We start from the raw sequence: 19,382 nt of genomic DNA, 5'->3' as shown, positions 1-19,382 counted from the left end.
TATTCTGAGTTGGATTCGATGATTGAATGACTGTGACGTGCTTCAAACTCCTGAAGGCGGGGCGTTAGTGACAGACGTAAAAGAATCATGTAAAATCTTGAATTGCAACCCAAACCATATAATGAACACTCTTTTGAGCACTCCCACCAACATATGTATGTGAATGCGCTTTAGATGAATGCGTTCCAATGAAACATTCAAATTATCCACAATTCGATGTCCCTTTTAATGTAGCAATGTAGGTAGTGGCGTTGCCAACACACACACAAAAAGTATGTTTAACAAATATTATAATATAATTTTTTGGTACTTTATTGAGTTGATATGTAGATCTACAATGATCTTTTTTAAAGACACAACACATATATAAAAAAGGAAAAATGTATAACGAAGACAAGGAGGCCATATGAGTCAGGAGACCTTAAATAATATGGAACAAATGTAACATCCTACTACACAGAGTCTTACACTTAAGTCATAAAGCAAAGGTGGTAAAGTATTACGACCTCTAAAAGAAAATGATATGTACATAGATATAATTGGATGAAATCATATCTAGGAGCCTTGAAGGATAAGCTAAACAAAAACGATAAACAGAAAATCGTGTCATACTCGCATGGTTATTTGTAAAACGGACAGGAAAAAAAATAAAAAGGAAACTGAAAACATATATACATATCAGAGTTCCAAAATTTAGATAGCAAGCTCCAGTCTCAACCTGCGAAGCTAAGGCCGGCCAGAGTATATGATTATATATATATATAACCCAAAATAAAACTCAAACTACAAAATAAACCCCTGTATCTCCAAGTTGACCTCTAGGAGGGACAAAATACAAGTTTATACAAAGTGGAGAACATTTATACATACATATATATATATATATATATATATACACTAAATAAAAAATATAAACATGTCCAAAAGTAGTTTTTTGCTTCCAAAAGTCTCTAGCCCGCTCAACGAGGTGCATCACATCCTGCATCTAAAAAATAATAAAATATGTATGGAATGAGAACCGGAGGTTCTCAGTATGGCAAAAGTGCCCAAATAGTTAATAAATAATGTCCTGGGAAGCCAGAGGCATTCCAAAACTCCAACAACCCATATTCATATTCTAAAGATTTCACTAAACCAGAAATATGGTGACTATGTCTAAGGATCCTAATCTAACTCTTCGTTTTCCATTCTCTACATACCTTCGATTCACCAAGTGAAATAACCCTTAGCGCCTCCTTCACCTGACAGAGGGATCTCTTAGAAACAAATACAAGCAAGACAGACAAGTGAAAGCACAAATATAGAGATAGATACCTCAATTAGGTCAAGTAGCAGTTAATTATATTTACGAAATAGGCAAACTAAGACAAATGCATGCCCAAACAAAAAATACAAGTACATATGATGCTCATCTATCGGTTATCCATCCAAACCCGACATGTCTGGGACTGGTAGCAAACCCTGGACAGTCCCTGCGTGCGCACATCTCCAAGTGTCTATGCAAATATATAACATTCGTTTATCATCTCATTAGGGGAATCCGGAGAATTAAAGTGCGCAGTCACATCTTGCGACACAGGGTCAACAGAGTATCGAGTCTTAATCTGGATCAAGGGGTGGGAAGCCACTGCATCTACCCAAGAAAACTCGTATCTCAGATAATATAATACATATAGCATGTAGATCTTTCAGTCACAATTCATCAATACTATCATTACTCTTATTCATATCTCATTCAACATTATCCATGCTTCGTTAATTCAAACTCTTCCTCAATATCAAACTAATTCCCTCAATGGGTTTGCTTTTCTTCTGTAACCTAACACTAGTTATCAGACCTCAAACATGATTTACAGAGGCTTAGAAAAGCTAAAAAAATGGTTGAAAACTCAAAAGTTATAATTTTTACCAAAATAGGGGTCATGCGTACGTGAGCCACCTGCCATGTACGTGAGAATTTGCAAAAAGATAGTGTCACGTACGCATGCACTATCCACGTACACATGCACGTTTTTGCATATGCATGAGTGTAAAAGTGAAAATATTGCATAACCAAGCCTTGTTCGCGTACGCAAGTGTGTGGACAGAGCCCAGTACTCACATCACGTGACACTGTTACGTACACAAGTATAATAGTTTGGTAAAAAGCTGTTAAGTTTAGAAAATTAATTTTTCACACCAAACCTCAAAATAACTTTTTATTTAAAAGTCATTTTCAGTCTGTTCTTCAAACCTTATAAACTTCACGGACCTAACTTTCATCCAGGACAAGTTTTATAAGATTTGGGGGTCTAGAAGCCATGTTATAGCTCGTCGAAGTTGGTCAAAAATCAATTTTTACCAAAAGTCACAAATCCTCTAGTTTTCCAAAAATCTCAATACAAAACCAAACTAAACATGCCACAACCAATACCAATACTCCTACACTTTACCACATTCTCAACAATCACTTTATAATCATTCCAACATCTATTCTCATCAATTCATTCAAATAATTTCACACACAATACTACCAATTTCACCAATATAATCACCTACCACTATCAACATCACATTTATTCATATTTAATCCATCAAATCCATTAATTCAGAGCATTCAATCCTATCCTATGGAAACTAGCCTAAATTTTCATGTAACATTAGATATTAACTACAAGAAACCGAAATCATACCTTGGAGAATTCCTCCCCAAGCCACAAAACACCACAAAACCCATGTCCACAAGCTTCCAAGTCTACAAACCAACTTAACAAGCTTCAATCACTAGAATTTTGTCCTAACTCACCAATTTAACTCCAAATCAACATAAAATTCAATCTAATTTCATATAATTTTACTATAATCAATACAAGTGTTCATTAATTCACTAATTAACAAAGGTTTAATGGTTCCTTACCTTACTCACTGAGCACTTAGATAAAACCCAGCTATATCTCTCACTAGAGTACCCCTACACCATCAAAATTACATAATTCCTCAATATCCAATATCTAAAAATCACGAAATTAAAGAGAAGGGCTGGGTGAGAAATTTGAATTTCTTACCACTTTGTTCAGATGGATTTGAAGAACTTGACGAGGCGATCGTGTGGCCGCAAATGGTGCGTCAATCAAAGCTCTGGATTGAAAGTTAGGAGGAATTGAAGATTGAATTGGAAGGGGAGAGAGGGCTGATTTGAGTTTATATATATTGGGCCTTGGGCCCAATATAGGCCCGGTCCAATCGGTTTGGCTTGTTGGCCCGATTTTGGGACAAAATCTTTAAAGATTATTTATAGGATTTTACATCCCACCTACCTAATTAGCAATTTTGTCCCTAAAATTCAATTACCTGAGAATAACTGCGGGTAGTCCTTCCTCATCGTCGATTCAAGCTCCTTGGTGTGCTCCTATTCCCGATGGACTCCAAGCAACCTTTACTAACTGAACTTCTTTTGCTCAGAGTTTCTTAATGTTGACATCGTCAATCTTGACCGAAATTACTTAAAACATCAAATATTCTTTTAGTTGAATTGATTCAGGTTCTAAGACATGGCTTGCATCAAAGGTATACTTTCGAAGCTGTGAAATGTAAAATACGTCGTGCAGGTTCTAAAGATACGGCGGTAGAGCTACTCGATACAGAACCAGCCCAATTCTCTTCAGAATTTGAAACAAACCGATATAATGGGATTTAGTTTCTTTGTCTTAATCGCCCTTCCAATACCTATAGTCAGAGTATCCCTCAGGAACACATGGTCAATTTCTTTAAACTCTAAAGATTTCTGTCTCTGATCAACATAGATTTTCTGTCAACTCTGAACCGTAATGATTCTAGATCGGATCTTCTTAATATGTTTCGTCGTCTTTGCCACCAACTCAAGCCCAAACAAACTCGATTCTCTGGCTTCAAACCAACATAGTGGAGGTTGGCACTTTCTCCCATACAGAGCCTCATACGAAGATATTCCGATGCTCATATGGTAACTATTATTGTACGCAAACTCCACTAGCATCATGTATCAATCCCAACTTGCCGATTGATCCAGTACATAAGCTCTCAGCATTGCTTTGAGGATGGTATGCAGGGCTTAGGTACAATCGAGTCCTGAACACTTTCTAAAAAGCCCCCCTAAGCCTTGAAGTGAAGCGAGGATCTCTGTCAGGAACTATGGTCATAGGCACACCATGCAGTCTTACAATCTCTTTAATGTACAAATGCGCAAACTTTTCTAAGGTATAGCTCATACGGACATGCAAGAAATGAGCAGACTTAGTCAATTGATCAACAATTACCCACACCGTATCAAATCATATTCTAGTTCTCAGCAAATTAGACACAAAATCCATGGTGATAGCTTTCTATTTCCACTGTGAAATCTCTAAGGGTTGCAGTATTTCGAATGGATTTTGGCATTCAATATTCACGTTCTGACAAGTCAAACATTTAGATACATGCATTGCTACGTTATTTTTCATTCTTGGTCACCAAAACATCACCTTCAGATCATGATACATCTTGGTAGCCCCAGGAATAATCGAGAATCCACTTATGTTAGCCTCTATAAGCACGTCATGCCTTAAGTCTCCCACATTCGACATACAAATTCTTCCTTTGTACCTCTAAACTCATTCCCTGTCGCAAGTAACTTCTCCTTGTTTCCTCTGTTCTATTCCATGCAACATTTTCTACAGCTCCTAATCATTTTGCTGAGCTTTCTGAGTCCCAGCCTTGAAATCACTGAAGATATGTAATAGGTGTAAGCACACACTCCTGGCTACCTCTCTAACGTCCAAGTTAAGATTCTCAAACTCTCTCAACAACTTCTCCTCCTTGATCATCATCCAAGCAATGGTTAGGGATTTCTGGCTCAAATCATAATCCTTTAGCAATTCCATCCATTTCCTCTGACGCAAATTAAGATCCTTCTGATCAAATATCTGTTTCAAGCTCTTGTAATCAGAGAAGACTCGAAACTTCACCCCGTAAAGATAGTGCCTCCATACTTTAAATGCAAATACAACCACAGCAAGTTCTAGGCCATGAGTCTGGTAATCCACCTCGTGTGGTCTTAATTGACGTGAAGCGTAAGCTAAAATATTTCGGTGTTGTATCAGCACATACAGAATTTTTAATAAAGCATCACAATAAACCTCGAACGGCTCATTAGGTTCAGGCAACACAAGTACATGTACTGTTGTTAATTTCTACTTCAAAGTTTGGAAGCTCTCATCACACTCTGATGTCCACACAACCAATGTGTCCTTCCGAGTTAACTTTGTCATAGGCAATGTAATTTACGAGAATCCCTTAATGAATCTCTGATAATACCCAGCCAATCCTAGAAAACTCCTAATCTCTGTTGCTGACGTAGGTTGTTCCTTCAATCTCAATCCAAAATTCAAAACAGAAAGTAAAAGTTGCAGAAGCAAGAACAATGAAAAAGAAAACTCAGATCTCAATCCCAATTCCCCAAATTCAAAGTGAAAACTAAGTAAAAACTAAAAATTCAGCTAAAGAAAATAAAAAATGCTAAAAGAGATCTTTTACAAATCAAACTAACTCCTATTTATACACTTTCTATTTTTGATTTTCAGAACTTGGAGTGGGCTTTTCAAATTGGTTAAGAATTGGATCCAAATTGGTTTTTAATTGAAATTGAACCCAGGCCACCTCCCAGGGAAGCACTCAGTGAAATAAGGAAACGGAGCGCTCAATACGTTGTGTTGTTGGGCTCATGCCAAGCCTTCCCATAGCGCTCAGTTACTTGTTTCAACGTAGGGCTACTTTGCTTTGGAGTGAGCTCCACTTTCGAGCCCTGGCTGCCCCTTTTGGGAGCCCTTCCTTTGTCCAATTTCATTGTTCCAATAGCGCTGCGTGAAGTGTTTAAACTTAAACGTAGCACCCTCTTTGTGCTTTTGTGGGACTCCACTTCGAGCCTTGGTGGCTTCATTTTGGGAGCTCCCTTTGGTGTAGCGCGCTTTGTTTTTGTTTTGAATGGAGCACGAAAAAGGTGAATGTTTTAACGGAGCTCTATGCTTAGCTTTGTTAATTTGGTATCCCTTTAAGCACTCCGTTTGTTCTCTCAACGCAACACCCTTGCCTTGTGCCTTTGGTGCTGAGTGCTTGGTCTCTAGCACTCACTTTTTGAGCGCTACGCTCATTATTCGAGCGCTATGCTTGCTTCCTTGAGTGAGTGCCACACTTTTGTTTCCTTGGACCACGCTTGGTTGAGCACACTTTCCTGGTTTCTTTCTTTTTTTCACCTACAAGTAATCAAAACAACCAATCAAAGCATCACCAAATTCACAAGATCTCTAAATCATTTAAAAACCAACTAATTCTAGCTTAAACCTTGTGATTTTGTGTCAAATAAATAATGATTAATTGAATTGACATAACCATGCAAATCCACTCCAAATCACTTACTTATAATGCAAGAAAGTGCATAAAACCTAATAAAACAAGTGAAAATTGCTTGAAAAGCTAGCATAAGATGACTTGTCATCACAACACCAAACTTAAATCTTGCTTGTCCCCAAGCAAGCACTAAACATAAGAGGAAATGAAATGAAACAGAGAAGTATGCATATCCTTATTTAGCAGATAATTAAACTTGATTCATGGGGTTTTATGTAGACAAATGTAGCTCATTTATTCTTTGCTGATAGATAAGAAATGTTTCCTTAAAGTTTCACTAGAGTTGCTGCTATAATGCCTTGCTTTTGCTTGATCCCTTGCTAGCTTTTCCTTTCTTTACTTTGCTTAGAAAGCTTATTTCTTAATGAGGGCTTGGTGGCAAGTGTTGCAGCAGCCTTTTGGCTCAATTTTGCTCAACACTTCTTCTCTACAGACACATGGCTCACAATTTCTTCCTAGGAACATTGATGCCCAACATCTCTTTGGATCACTAAATGCTTTGTAGCTAGGTTGCTCTTGATAGTGGACTTTCGGTTGGCAATCCCAGATCAATTGATCCAAGTGGTCAAGTTTCAAAATACTCCTCAGAACCTACTTGTCCAAGCATATCCTAGTACAGAAACACCACAGGCATATTGATTAGCGGATAATTTATACGCTTTTTGGCATTATTTTTACATAATTTTTAGTATGATTTAGTTAGTTTTTAGTATATTTTTATTAGTTTTTAAGCAAAATTCACATTTTTGGACTTTACTATGAGTTTGTGTGTTTTTCTATGATTTCAGGTATTTTCTGGCTGAAATTGAGGGACCTGAGCAAAAATCTGATTCAGAGGCAGACAAAGGACTGCTGATGTTGTTGGATTCTGACCTCCCTGTACTCGAAATGGAATTTTTGGAGCTACATGAGTCCAAATGGCGCGCTCTCAATTGCGTTGGAAAGTAGACATCCAGGGCTTTCCAGAAATATATAATAGTTCATACTTTACCCATGTTTAGACGATGTAAACTAGCGTTTAACACCAGCTTTCTGCCCTATTCTAGCATTAAACGCCAGAAAAAAGTTGCAAAGCAGAGTCAAATGCCATAAACAAGTTACAAACTGGTGTTCAACTCCAAGGAAGACCTCTACACGTAAAAGCTTCAATGCTCAGCCCAAGCACACACCAAGTGGGCCCGGAAGTGGAATTCTGCGTCATTTACTCATTTCTGTACCCTTAGTAACAAGTCTAGTATAAATAGGACTTTTTACTATTGTATTTTCATCTTGGTATCTATCTTTGATCCGTTTATGCGATCTTAGACATTGGGGGCTGGCCTCACGGCCATGCTGGACCTTCATCACTTATGTATTTTCAACGGTGAGTTTCTACACACCATAGATTAAGGGTTTGGAGTTCTGCTGTTCCTCGAGTATTAATACAATTACTACTGTTTTCTATTCAATTCATCCTTATTCTTATTCTAAGATATTCATTTGCACTTCAACCTGATGAATGTGATGATCCGTGACACTCATCACCATTCTTACTTATGAACACGTGGCTGACAAACACTTCTATTCTACCTGCGAAAGCTAGAGTGTGTATCTCTTGGATTCCTGGTCCACAACGCATGGTTGCCTCTCCTGACAACAGAGCCTTCCATTATGTGAGATTAGAGTCTTCGTGGTATAAGCTAGAATCCATTGGCAACATTCTTGAGATTTGGAAAGTCTAAACCTTGTCTGTGGTATTCCGAGTAGGATCTGGGATGGGATGACTGTGACGAGCTTCAAACTCGCGACTGTAGGGCGTGGTGACAGACACAAAAGGATAGTAAATCCTATTCCTACACGATCGAGAACCAACAGCTGATTAGCCATGCGGGAAACCGTAGAGGACCTTTTTCACTAAGAGGACGGGAAGTAGCCATTGACAATGGTGACGCCCAACATACAGCTTGCCATGGAAAGGAGTATGAAGGATTGGATGAAGGCAGTAGGAAAGCAGAGATAAAGAAGGAACAACGCATCTCCATACGCTTATCTGAAACTCCCACCAATGAATTACATAAGTATCTCTATCTTTACTTTATGTTTTATTTATATTTTAGTTATCAAAACTCCATAACCCATTTGAATCCGGCTGACTGAGATTTACAAGGTGACCATAGATTGCTTCAAGCCAACAATCTCCGTGGGATCGACTCTTACTCACGTAAGGTTTATTACTTGGACGACCCAGTGCACTTGCTGGTTAGTTGTGCTAAGTTGTGAAAAAGAAGTGAGATTACAATTGTGCGTACCAAGTTGTTGGCACCATTGAGATCACAATTTCGTGCACCAAGTTTTTGGCGCCGTTGCTGGGGATTGTTCGAGTTTGGACAACTAACGGTTCATCTTGTTGCTTAGATTAGGTAATTTTCTTTTTGTTTCAACCTTTATTTTATTTTCAAAAACTTTTCAAAAATCTTTCAAAATTTTTCTTCTTTTTCGTTTTCCCAAAATAATTTTTGAAAAATAAAAAATAGTAAAATCATAAAATCAAAAATATTTTTGTGTTTCTTGTTTGAGTTTAGAGTCAAGTTTTAAGTTTGGTGTCAATTGCATCTTTTTAATTTTCTAAAAATTTTTGAAAAAAAAACTTATGCATGGTATTCTTCATGATCTTCAAGTTGTTCTTGGTAAGTCTCTTGTTTGATCTTCATATTTTCTTGTTTTGTGTCTTTTGTTGTTTTTCATATGCATTTTTTAATTATTAGAGTCTAAACATTAAAAATTTCTAAGTTTGGCGTCTCGCATGTTTTTCTTTTCTTGAAAATTTTTCAAAAATAAGTCTTGATGTTCATCTTGATCTTCAAAGTGTTCTTGGTGTTCATCTTGACATTCATAGTGTTCTTGCATGCATCATTTGTTTTGATCCAAATTTTTCATGTTTCGAGTCATTTTTGTGTTTTTCTCTCTCATCATTAAAAATTCAAAAATAAAAAAATATCTTTTCCTTATTTTACTCATAAATTTCGAAATCTTTGGGTTCATTTAGTCAAAATTTCTTTAAATAAGTTTTTTCTTGTTAGTCAAGTCAAGATTTCAATTTCAAAAATTTATCTTTTCAAAATCTTTTTCAAAAATCAAATCTTTTTCATTTATTTCATGTTTTTTGAAAAATTTTTAAAATTGATTTTCAAAATCTTTTTCTTATCTTTATTTCATAATTTTTGAAATTAATATTAACAATTAATGTTTTGATTCAAAAATTTTAAGTTTGTTACTTTCTTGTTAAAAAAGATTCAAACTTTAAATTTTAGAATCATATCTTTTGATTTCTTGTTGGTCAAGTCATTAACTTTAATTTTCAAAATCAAATCTTTCTAAATTTCTTTTTCAAATCTTTTTCAAAATAAATTTCAATCATATATTTTAATCATATCTTTTTCAATCATATCTCTTTTTTTAAATTTTGATTTCAAAAATCTTTTCTAACTTTTTATCTTTTGAAAATTGATTTTCAAATCTTTTTCAACCAACTAATTAACTTTTTGTTTGTTTTACTAATTCTTATCTTTTCAAAATCACCTAACTACTTTTCTCTCTCTAATTTTCGAAAATCACCTTCCTCTTTTTCAAAATTCTTTTAATTAACTAATTATTTCAAATTTTAATTTTAATTTTATTTCTTCTCTTAATTTTTGAATTCTAACTTAATTTTAAAATAAAAACAAAAATATTTTCCTTTTCCTTTTAATTAAAATTCGAATTTCCTTCTCTCTCTCATCTCTTTCTATTTATTTATTCATTTACTAACACTTCTCTTCATCTTAAAATTCGAACCCTCTCTTCTCCTCTGTGTTCGAATTTTTCTCTTTTCCTCATTCATACTCTTTTTCTCTTCTACTTACATAAAGGAATCTCTATACTGTGACATAGAGGATTCTATACTTTCTTTGTTTTATTCTCTCTCATATGAGTAGGAACAAGGAAAAAGGCATTCTTGTTGAAGCTGATCCTGAACCTAAAAAGACCATGAAGAGGAAGCTAAGAGCAGCTAAAGCACAGTACTCTAAAGAGGACCTAACTGAAATTTTTGAACAGAAAAAGGATATGGCAGCCGAACCAAATAACAACAATGCAAGGAAGATGCTTGGTGACTTCACTGCACCAAATTCCAACTTCCAAGGAAGAAGCATCTCAATTCCTGCCATTGGAGCAAACAATTTTGAGCTTAAGCCTCAATTAGTTTCTCTGATGCAACAGAATTTCAAGTTTCATGGACTTCCATCAGAAGATCCTTTTCAGTTCTTAACTGAATTCTTGCAGATCTGTGATACTGTTAAGACCAATGGAGTTGATCCCGGGGTCTATAAGCTTATGCTTTTCCCTTTTGCTGTAAGAGACAGAGCTAGAGTATGGTTAGACTCTCAATCTAAAGATAGCCTGAACTCTTGGGATAAGCTGGTCTTAGCCAAGTTCTTTCCTCCTCAAAAGCTGAGCAAACTTAGAGTTGATGTTCAAACCTTCAGGCAGAAAGAAGGTGAATCCCTCTATGAAGCTTGGGAGAGATACAAGCAACTGACCAAAAAGTGTCCTTCTGACATGCTTTCAGAATGGACTATCCTGGATATATTTTATGATGGTCTGTCTGAATTGTCTAAAATGTCATTGGACCATTCTGCAGGTGGATCTATTCACCTGAAGAAAACGCGTGCAGAAGCTCAGGAACTCATTGACATGGTTACAAATAACCAGTTCATGTACACTTTCTGAAAGGAATCCTGTGAGTAATGGGATGCCTCAAAAGAAGGGAGTTCTTGAAATTGATGCTCTGAATGCCATATTAGCTCAGAACAAAATGTTGACTCAGCAAGTCAATATGATTTCTCAAAGTATGAATGGATTACAAAATGCATCCAACAGTACTAAAGAGGCATCTTCTGAAGAAGAAGCCTATGATCCTGAGAACCCTGCAATGGCAGATGTGAATTACATGGGTGAAGCCTATGGAAACACCTATAATCCCTCATGGAGAAATCATCCAAATTTCTCATGGAAGGATCAACAAAATCCGCAACAAGGCTTTAATAATGGTGGAAGAAACAGGTTTAGCAATAGCAAGCCTTCTCCATCATCCTCTCAGCAACAGACAGAGAATTCTGAGCAGAGCCCCTCTAGCTTAGCAAACATAGTCTCTGATCTATCTAAGGCCATAATAAGTTTCATGAATGAAACAAGGTCCTCCATTAGAAATTTGGAGGCACAAGTGGGCCAGCTGAGTAAAAGAGTCACTGAAACTCCTCCTAGTACTCTCCCAAGCAATACAGAAGAGAATCCAAAAAGAGAGTATAAGGCCATAACCTTACTTGGTGTGGCTGAACCTAAAAAAGAGGGGGAGGACGTGAATCCCAATGAGGAAGACCTCATGGGACATCCTCTGGACAAAAAGGAGTTCCCATCTAAGGAACCTAAGGAATCTGAGGCTCATCTAGAGACCATATAGATTCCATTGAACCTACTTCTGCCATTCATGAGCTCTGATGACTATTCCTCCTCTGAAGAGGATAAAGGTATTACTGAAGAGCAAGTTGCTAAGTACCTTGGAGTAATCATGAAGCTGAATGCCAAGTTATTTGGTAATGAGACTTGGGTGGATGACCCCCCTTGCTCACTAATAAACTGAATAACTTGCTTAGGCAGACATTACCTCAAAAGAAACAGGATCATGGTAAATTCTTAATTCCCTGTACCATAGGTACCATGACCTTTGAAAAGGCTCTGTGTGATCTGGGGTCAGGCATAAACTTAATGCCACTCTCTGTAATGGAGAAACTGGGAATTTTTGAGATACAGGCTGCCAAATTCTCATTAGAGATGGCAGATAAATACATGAAAAATGCTTATGGACAGGTAGAGGATGTGCTAGTAAAGGTCAAAGGCCTTTACATCCCTGCTGATTTCATAATCATAGACACTGGGAAGGATGAGGATGAATCCAGCATCCTTGGAAGACCTTTCCTAGCCACAACAAAAGCTGTGATTGATGTGGACAGAGGACAGTTGATCCTTCAATTGAATGAGGACTACCTTGTGTTTAAAACTCTAGGATCTCCCTCTGTAACCATGGAGAGGAAGCAAGAAGAGCTTCTCTCAATGCAGAGTCAAACAAAGCCTCCACAGTCAAACTCTAAGTTTGGTGTTGGGAGGCCACAACCAAAATCTAAGTTTGGTGTTGAACCCCCACATTCAAACTCTAAGTTTGGTGTTGGGAGGCCCCAACAATGCTCTGAACATCTGTGAAGCTCCATGAGAGCTCACTGTCAAGCTATTGACATTAAAGAAGCGCTTATTGGGAGGCAACCCAATTTTATTTATCTATGTTATTTTCTTTTTTTAGGTTGATGATAATGTGGACTCACAAAAACAACTACAAAAAAATTAAAGAAAAATAAAAAACAGCATTAAAAATAGCACACCCTGGAGGAGAAACTTACTGGCGTTTAAACGCCAGTAAGGATAGCAGAATGGGCGTTTAACACCCAGTCTGGCACCATTCTGGGCGTTAAACGCCAGAAAGAAGCACCAGACTGGCATTAAATGCCAGAAAGAAGCAACAAACTGGCGTTAAACGCCAGAAATAGGTTTCAGCTTGGCGTTTAACGCCAGGAAAGGAATAAAAGCTGGCATTTAACGCCAGAAACAAGCAGTAATCTGGCGTTAAACGCCAGGATTGCATTGTAAGGGCATTTACACGCCTAATAGGAATAGGGATGATAAATCCTTGACCCCTCAGGATCTGTGGACCCCACAGTATCCCCACCTACCCTCCCACAACACTCTTCCCCAAATACCCCTTACCAATCAACTTATTCACTCTTCCCCATCACCTCTTCACTAATCACCTCCATATCTCTTCCCCAAAAACCCCCACCTACCTTACCTTTCAAATTCAAAACACTTTTCCTCCAAAACTCAACCCTAATGACCGAACCCTAACCCTCCCCTCACCCCTATATAAACCCCTCACTACTCCTTCATATTCACACAAAACAAACACCTTTCTCCCATCTTGGCCGAACCACCTATAACCCTCCATCTCCTCCATTTTCTTCTTCTTCCCCTTCTTTCTTTCTTCTTTTTCTCGAGGACGAGCAAACCTTTTAAGTTTGGTGTGGTAAAAGCATTGCTTTTTGTTTTTTCATAACCATTTATGGCACCTAAGGCCGGAGAAACCTCTAGAAAGAGGAAAGGGAAGGCAAAAGCTTTCACCTCCGAGTCATAGGAGATGGAGAGATTCATCTCAAAGGTCTATCATGACCACTTCTATGAAGTTGTAGCCAAGAAGAAGGTGATCCCTGAGGTCCCTTTCATGCTCAAGAAAAATGAGTATCCGGCGATCCGACATGAAATCCGAAGAAGAGGTTGGGAAGTTCTTTCCAACCCCACTCAACAAGTCGGAATCTTAATGGTTCAAGAGTTCTATGCTAATGCATGGATCACTAGGAACCATGATCAAAGTATGAACCCAAATCCAAAGAATTGGCTTACAATGGTTCGGGGGAAATACTTAGATTTCAGTCCGGAAAATGTAAGGTTGGCGTTCCACTTGCCAATTATGCAAGAAAATGCATGCCCCTACACTAGAAGGTTCAACTTTGATCAAAGGTTGGACCAAGTCCTCATGGACATATGTGTGGAAGGAGCTCAATGGAAAAGAGACTCAAGAGGCAATTCGGTTCAATTGAGAAGACCGGACCTTAAGCCTGTGGTTAGAGGATGGTTGGAGTTCATCCAACACTCCATCATTCCCACTAGCAACCGATCTGAAGTGACTGTGGATCGGGCCATGATGATCCATAGTATCTTGATTGGGGAGGAAGTAGAAGTTCATGAGATCATACCTCTAGAACTCTACAAGGTGGCTGACAAGTGATCCACCTTGGCAAGGTTAGCCTTTCCTAATCCCATTTGTCATCTATGCAATTTAGCTGGGATTGACATAGAAGGAGACATTCTTATTGAAGAGGACAAGCCTATCACTAAGAAAAGGATGGAGCAAACAAGAGAGCTCATTCATAGATCTCAACAAGAGCATGAGGAAGATCCTCATCAAGAAATCCCTGAGATGCCTCAAGGGATGCAATTTCCTCCACACAATTATTGGGAATAACTCAACACCTCCTTGGAAGGCTTGAGTTACAACATGGATTAGAGAAGATCAAAGAGCTTTGAGGGAGGAGCAACAAAGGCAAGGAAGAGACATAGAGGAGCTTAGGCGTTCCATTGGGCACCGTTTGTTTAGTGGGTGTGTCCACCAAATTTTGAGACACGGTGACACACTCACACCCATGTTTCATGTTTGGTTTTCAAATACATAAAATAAGTAAAGACACAGTGGTACACATTGGTACACAAATACATAAAATTTTTGTATTGTCATTTTATTGAGACAGTAAGACACAAAGGTTAAGACATAAGTTTTTCCACTTTTATCCTTAATAGTAGTGACTGTGGTGATTTTTTTTTGGGAGATAAGGATAATATTGACATTTGCAATTTATGTTCTGTCTTGAGCATAGTTACCAAACAAAGTAAAAATTTTGTGTCTCTTTATGTATATGTCTTCAATATTTGTGTATTTGTGTCTATGTCTTCACCCATACATAAACCAAACACAGCCTTGGTTCTTCAAGAGGAAGACGCCACCCACACTAAGGTGGACTCATTCCTTAATCTCCTTGTCTATTTATTTTCTGTTTTCGGTTTTTGAGCTTTATGTTTTTCTATGTTTGTGTCTTCATTACACGATCATTAGTGTCTAGTGTCTATGTCTTAAAGCTATGAATAATTCCATGAATCCTTCATCTCTCTTAAATGAAAAATGTGCTTAATTACAAAAGAACAAGAAGTACTTGGATTTTAAATTTTATCTTGAAATTAGTTTAATTATTTTGATATGGTGGCAATATTTTTTGTTTTCTGAATGAATGCTTGAACAGTGCATATTTTTTGATTATGAAGTTTATGAATGTTAAAATTGTTGGCTCTTGAAAGAATAATGAACAAAGAGAAATGTTGTTGGCAATCTGAAAAATCATGAAATTGATTCTTGAAGCAAGAAAAAATAGTGAAAAAAAGTAGCGAAAAAAAAGAGAAAGAAAGAAAAAGAAAAAGCAAGCAGAAAAAGCCAATATCCCTTAAAACCAAAAGGCAAGGGTAAAAAGGATCCAAGGCTTTGAGCATCAGTGGATATGAGGGCCCAAGGAAATAAAATCCAGGCCTAAGTGGCTAAATCAAGCTGTCCCTAACCATGTACTTGTGTCATGAAGGTCCAAGTGAAAAACTTGAGATTGAGTAGTTAAAGTCGTGATCCACAGCAAAAGAGTGTGCTTAAGAACTCTGGACACCTCTAATTGGGGACTTTAGCAAAGCTGAGTCACAATCTGAAAAGGTTCACCCAGTTTTGTGTTTGTGGGATTTATGTATCCGGTGGTAATATTGGAAAACAAAGTGCTTAGGGCCACGGTCAAGACACATAAAGTAGCTGTGTTCAAGAATCAACATACTAAACTAGGAGAATCAATAACACTATCTGAAATTCTGAGTTCCTATAGATGCCAATCATTCTCAATTTCAAAGTATAAAGTAAGATGCCAAAACTGTTCAGAAGAAAAAAGCTACAAGCGCTGCTCATCTAATTAGAACGAAGTTTCATTGATACTGTGAGATTCATTGTATATTCTCTTCCTTTTATCCTATTTTGTTTTCAGTTGCTTGGGGACAAGCAACAATTTAAGTTTGGTGTTGTGATGAGCGGATAATTTATACGTTTTTTGGCATTGTTTTTACATAGTTTTTAGTATGATTTAGTTAGTTTTTAGTATATTTTTATTAGTTTTTCAGCAAAATTCACATTTCTGGACTTTACTATGAGTTTGTGTGATTTTAGGTATTTTCTTGCTGAAATTGAGGGACCTGAGTAAAAATCTTATTCAGAGGCTGACAAAGGACTACTGATGCTGTTGGATTCTGACCTCCCTGCACTCGAAAAGAAATTTTTATAGCTACAGGAGTCCAAATGGTGCGCTCTCAATTGCGTTGGAAAGTGGACATTGATGCACAGAAAATTTCGTCTCGTAACAAATTTCCTTCGGCAAGTGTACCAAGTTGTCGTCAAGTAAAAACTCACTATAGAGTGAGGTTGAATCCCACAGAGATTGATTGATCAAGCAACTTTAATTAGAGGAATGTTCTAGTTGAGCGAACCAGAATTTGATTTCAGCTTTGCAGAAAATTAAATAGCGGAAAAGTAATTAGCAGAAAAAAGTAAATGCTAGAAATAAAGAGCTGAATGTAAATGGCAGAAAGTAAATTGCAGAATCTTAAATGGGAATGGGGGAAATGCTCATAAAAGTAAATGGCAGAAATTAAAGAGAATGGGTAAGATCAGAAATAGGGGGTTCATTGGGCTTAGGAGATGTTGCATTCTCCGGATCAAATTCATTTTCATCTCTTCCTCAATCAATGCATTCATTGATCTCCTTGGCAATCTTAAGTGATCGAATTCCAATTCCTTGGTAATCCAATCTCTTAAATCTTGATCAATAGCTAATTCCTTGGTCAATTGCTCATGAGAAGAGATGAAGTATGGTCACTGGTTATACCACATGCATTTCCAAATCAAGTATTGGTAGGATTATAGTCACATATCCATCCATACCCAATTTGGTCCAGCATGAGAAAGCATTTCTAGCATGATCTCTTCATTCCTCTTCCAAGGTTCTGAAGAGATCCAAATATGAATAGCTTCTTTTCCAAGATAACTACCCAATTGGATGAAGATTGAAAGCTTTCTAGTAAAATCAAGAGAAAAGATAGAAGAAGAAGAATGAAAACTAATATTGATCCATCAAATTGCAGTAGAGCTCCCTAACCCAATGAAAGGGGTTTAGTTGTTCATAGCTCTGGAAAATGAAAACCAAGATGGAGAATACATCATGAAAGTAAAACTAGAAGTTACAGAGAAAGTAAAATACAGAGAGTAGTTCTATGCCCAAGGCTCCCTAAAGTTTTCCCAAAAACCAAAAAACCCTCTTCTAATTCAAGGCGCAGGGACTTTGGCTTAGGACGTTAGTGGTGTCAATGTTAAGTGAAAGTGTGGGTTCGAGAACGTTAGTGACAATCACCTTTTTCACTAACGTTCTTAACCCAAATATGATCACGTTGACTTCAACGTTAGTGGCACTAACGTGACCACTAACGTTGCCTCTTGGTCCTTCGCATACGTTATTGGGACTTACCTTTCCCAATAACGTGGTGAGTCACCCCTTCTCCTTACGTTAGAGTCCACGTTAACTAGGTTAATGTGGCTTCTAACATAGTAATGCCAATCCTTCGAGAACGTTAGTGACACTTACCTTTGTCACTAACGTTCCAATGTGCCCCTACTTCCCACATTAGAGTCCATGTTAACTAGGTTAACGTGGCTTCTAACGTAGTAATGCTAGCCATCTCCAACATTAGTGACAAAGGTGAGTATCACTAATGTTGGCTCATTATCTCTTTATCCACGTTAGCTTCCACGTTAACTAAGTTAAAGTGGGAGTTAACGTTGCTTATGGTGGCTCTTGGTGGTTCACCCCAACGTTAGTGACAAAGGTAAGTGTCACTAACGTTGGCAATCAATTGCTCTCTCCACGTTAGCTTCCATGTTGACTAAGTTAACGTGGGAGTTAACGTGGCTCATGGAGGCTTGGCCAATGTTAGTGACAAAGGTGAATGTCACTAACGTTGGCTTCTCTTTTGCTCCTTTAGCGTTAAAGTCCACGTTAACCAAGTTAACGTGGCAACTAACATGGCCAATTATGAGCTTGGTTCAACGTTAGTGACAAAGGAGAGTGTCACTAACGTTGGCCTTGTTGTCTTCTTCCACGTTAGAGTTCACGTTAACTTAGTTAACGTGACTCTTAACGTAGACTGTGATGGTTTCGAAGGCGTTATTGGTGATTACCTTTCTCACTAACTTTGCAAGCTAGCTCCCATTCCACGTTAGAGGTCACGTTAGTTGAACTAACGTGAATGTTAACGTGGTTCTTCTTTGCTTCCTTTGTCCTGAAATCAAGCAACAAAGTGCATCAAAGTTCTAGTCCAAGTCATAAGACATGCATCATCCAATTTGTTATATAATTCATGCAAAATTCTAATGAAATCATGTAAAGTGCACAATGTACGCTTGAAACAACATGTAAGTGAATATCCACCCAAAACTAGCTTATTTCTTAAGAAAATGCATGAAACTACCCTAAAAACAGTAAAGAAAGGTTAGTGAAACTGGCCAAAATGCCCTGGCATCACAACACCAAACTTAAAGCTTGCTTGTCCCTAAGCAAGTACTGGAACAAGAGAATGATGAATGGAATTCCAGGAGAAATGAGTCATTCTTGTGGAAGTCATGTCCCTGGTTTTATGGTGGTTTCATGCATAGCAACTTAGGTTCATTTCTTCACTGGCTTTCAGACCTTTATCATGTCCTAGAATACTCACTTGATTGCATCCCATGAGACTTTTATTCATTGATCCTTTTGTTGTCATTTCAGGGCTTATTTGTGTTCTTAGTTTAAGTGCTCTGTAAGGGGGCAACTCTTTAGAATAAGCTTTCAGCCAACACTCCAAAACCAGTTGGTTCAAGGTGCTAGGTGTTGAAACACCCTAAGGACTTACTTCCTCAAGTCTCTCCCCCATACATACACACCACAGGCACATGGTTTGTTTATTTTCTTTCCTTGAGGTCTTGGTGTCCAGCACCTCTTTGGGATACTAAATGTTCTATAGCAAAGATTGCTCTTGATAGTGGACTTTTAGCTGATAATCCCGGGTTAGTTAACCCAAGTTACTAGGTGATAAAGCACCCCTGAGAGCTTAGTAATCCAAGCAGATCCTTGGTACAAGAACACCACAGACACATCCCTCAAGACTCAACCCCTTGGTGCCTAGCCTCTTTTCTTGCTATT

General features: G+C 37.7%; 1 non-coding gene across 1 annotated transcript; it reads right to left on the bottom strand.

Annotated features, from left to right (window-relative positions):
* Positions 1–10,872: 10,872 nt before the first annotated feature.
* On the bottom strand, positions 10,873–10,980 carry LOC127746126 (small nucleolar RNA R71). The gene has a single exon (XR_008007745.1). It is a non-coding gene; the product is annotated as a small nucleolar RNA R71 (small nucleolar RNA).
* Between the last annotated feature and the right edge of the window lie 8,402 nt (positions 10,981–19,382).

This window comes from Arachis duranensis, chromosome 3 (assembly GCF_000817695.3).
Source record: "Arachis duranensis cultivar V14167 chromosome 3, aradu.V14167.gnm2.J7QH, whole genome shotgun sequence".
Lineage (NCBI taxonomy): Eukaryota > Viridiplantae > Streptophyta > Magnoliopsida > Fabales > Fabaceae > Arachis > Arachis duranensis.
The sequence above is the reverse complement of the archived record's forward strand: the minus strand, read 5'-3'. Positions and strand labels throughout refer to the sequence as shown.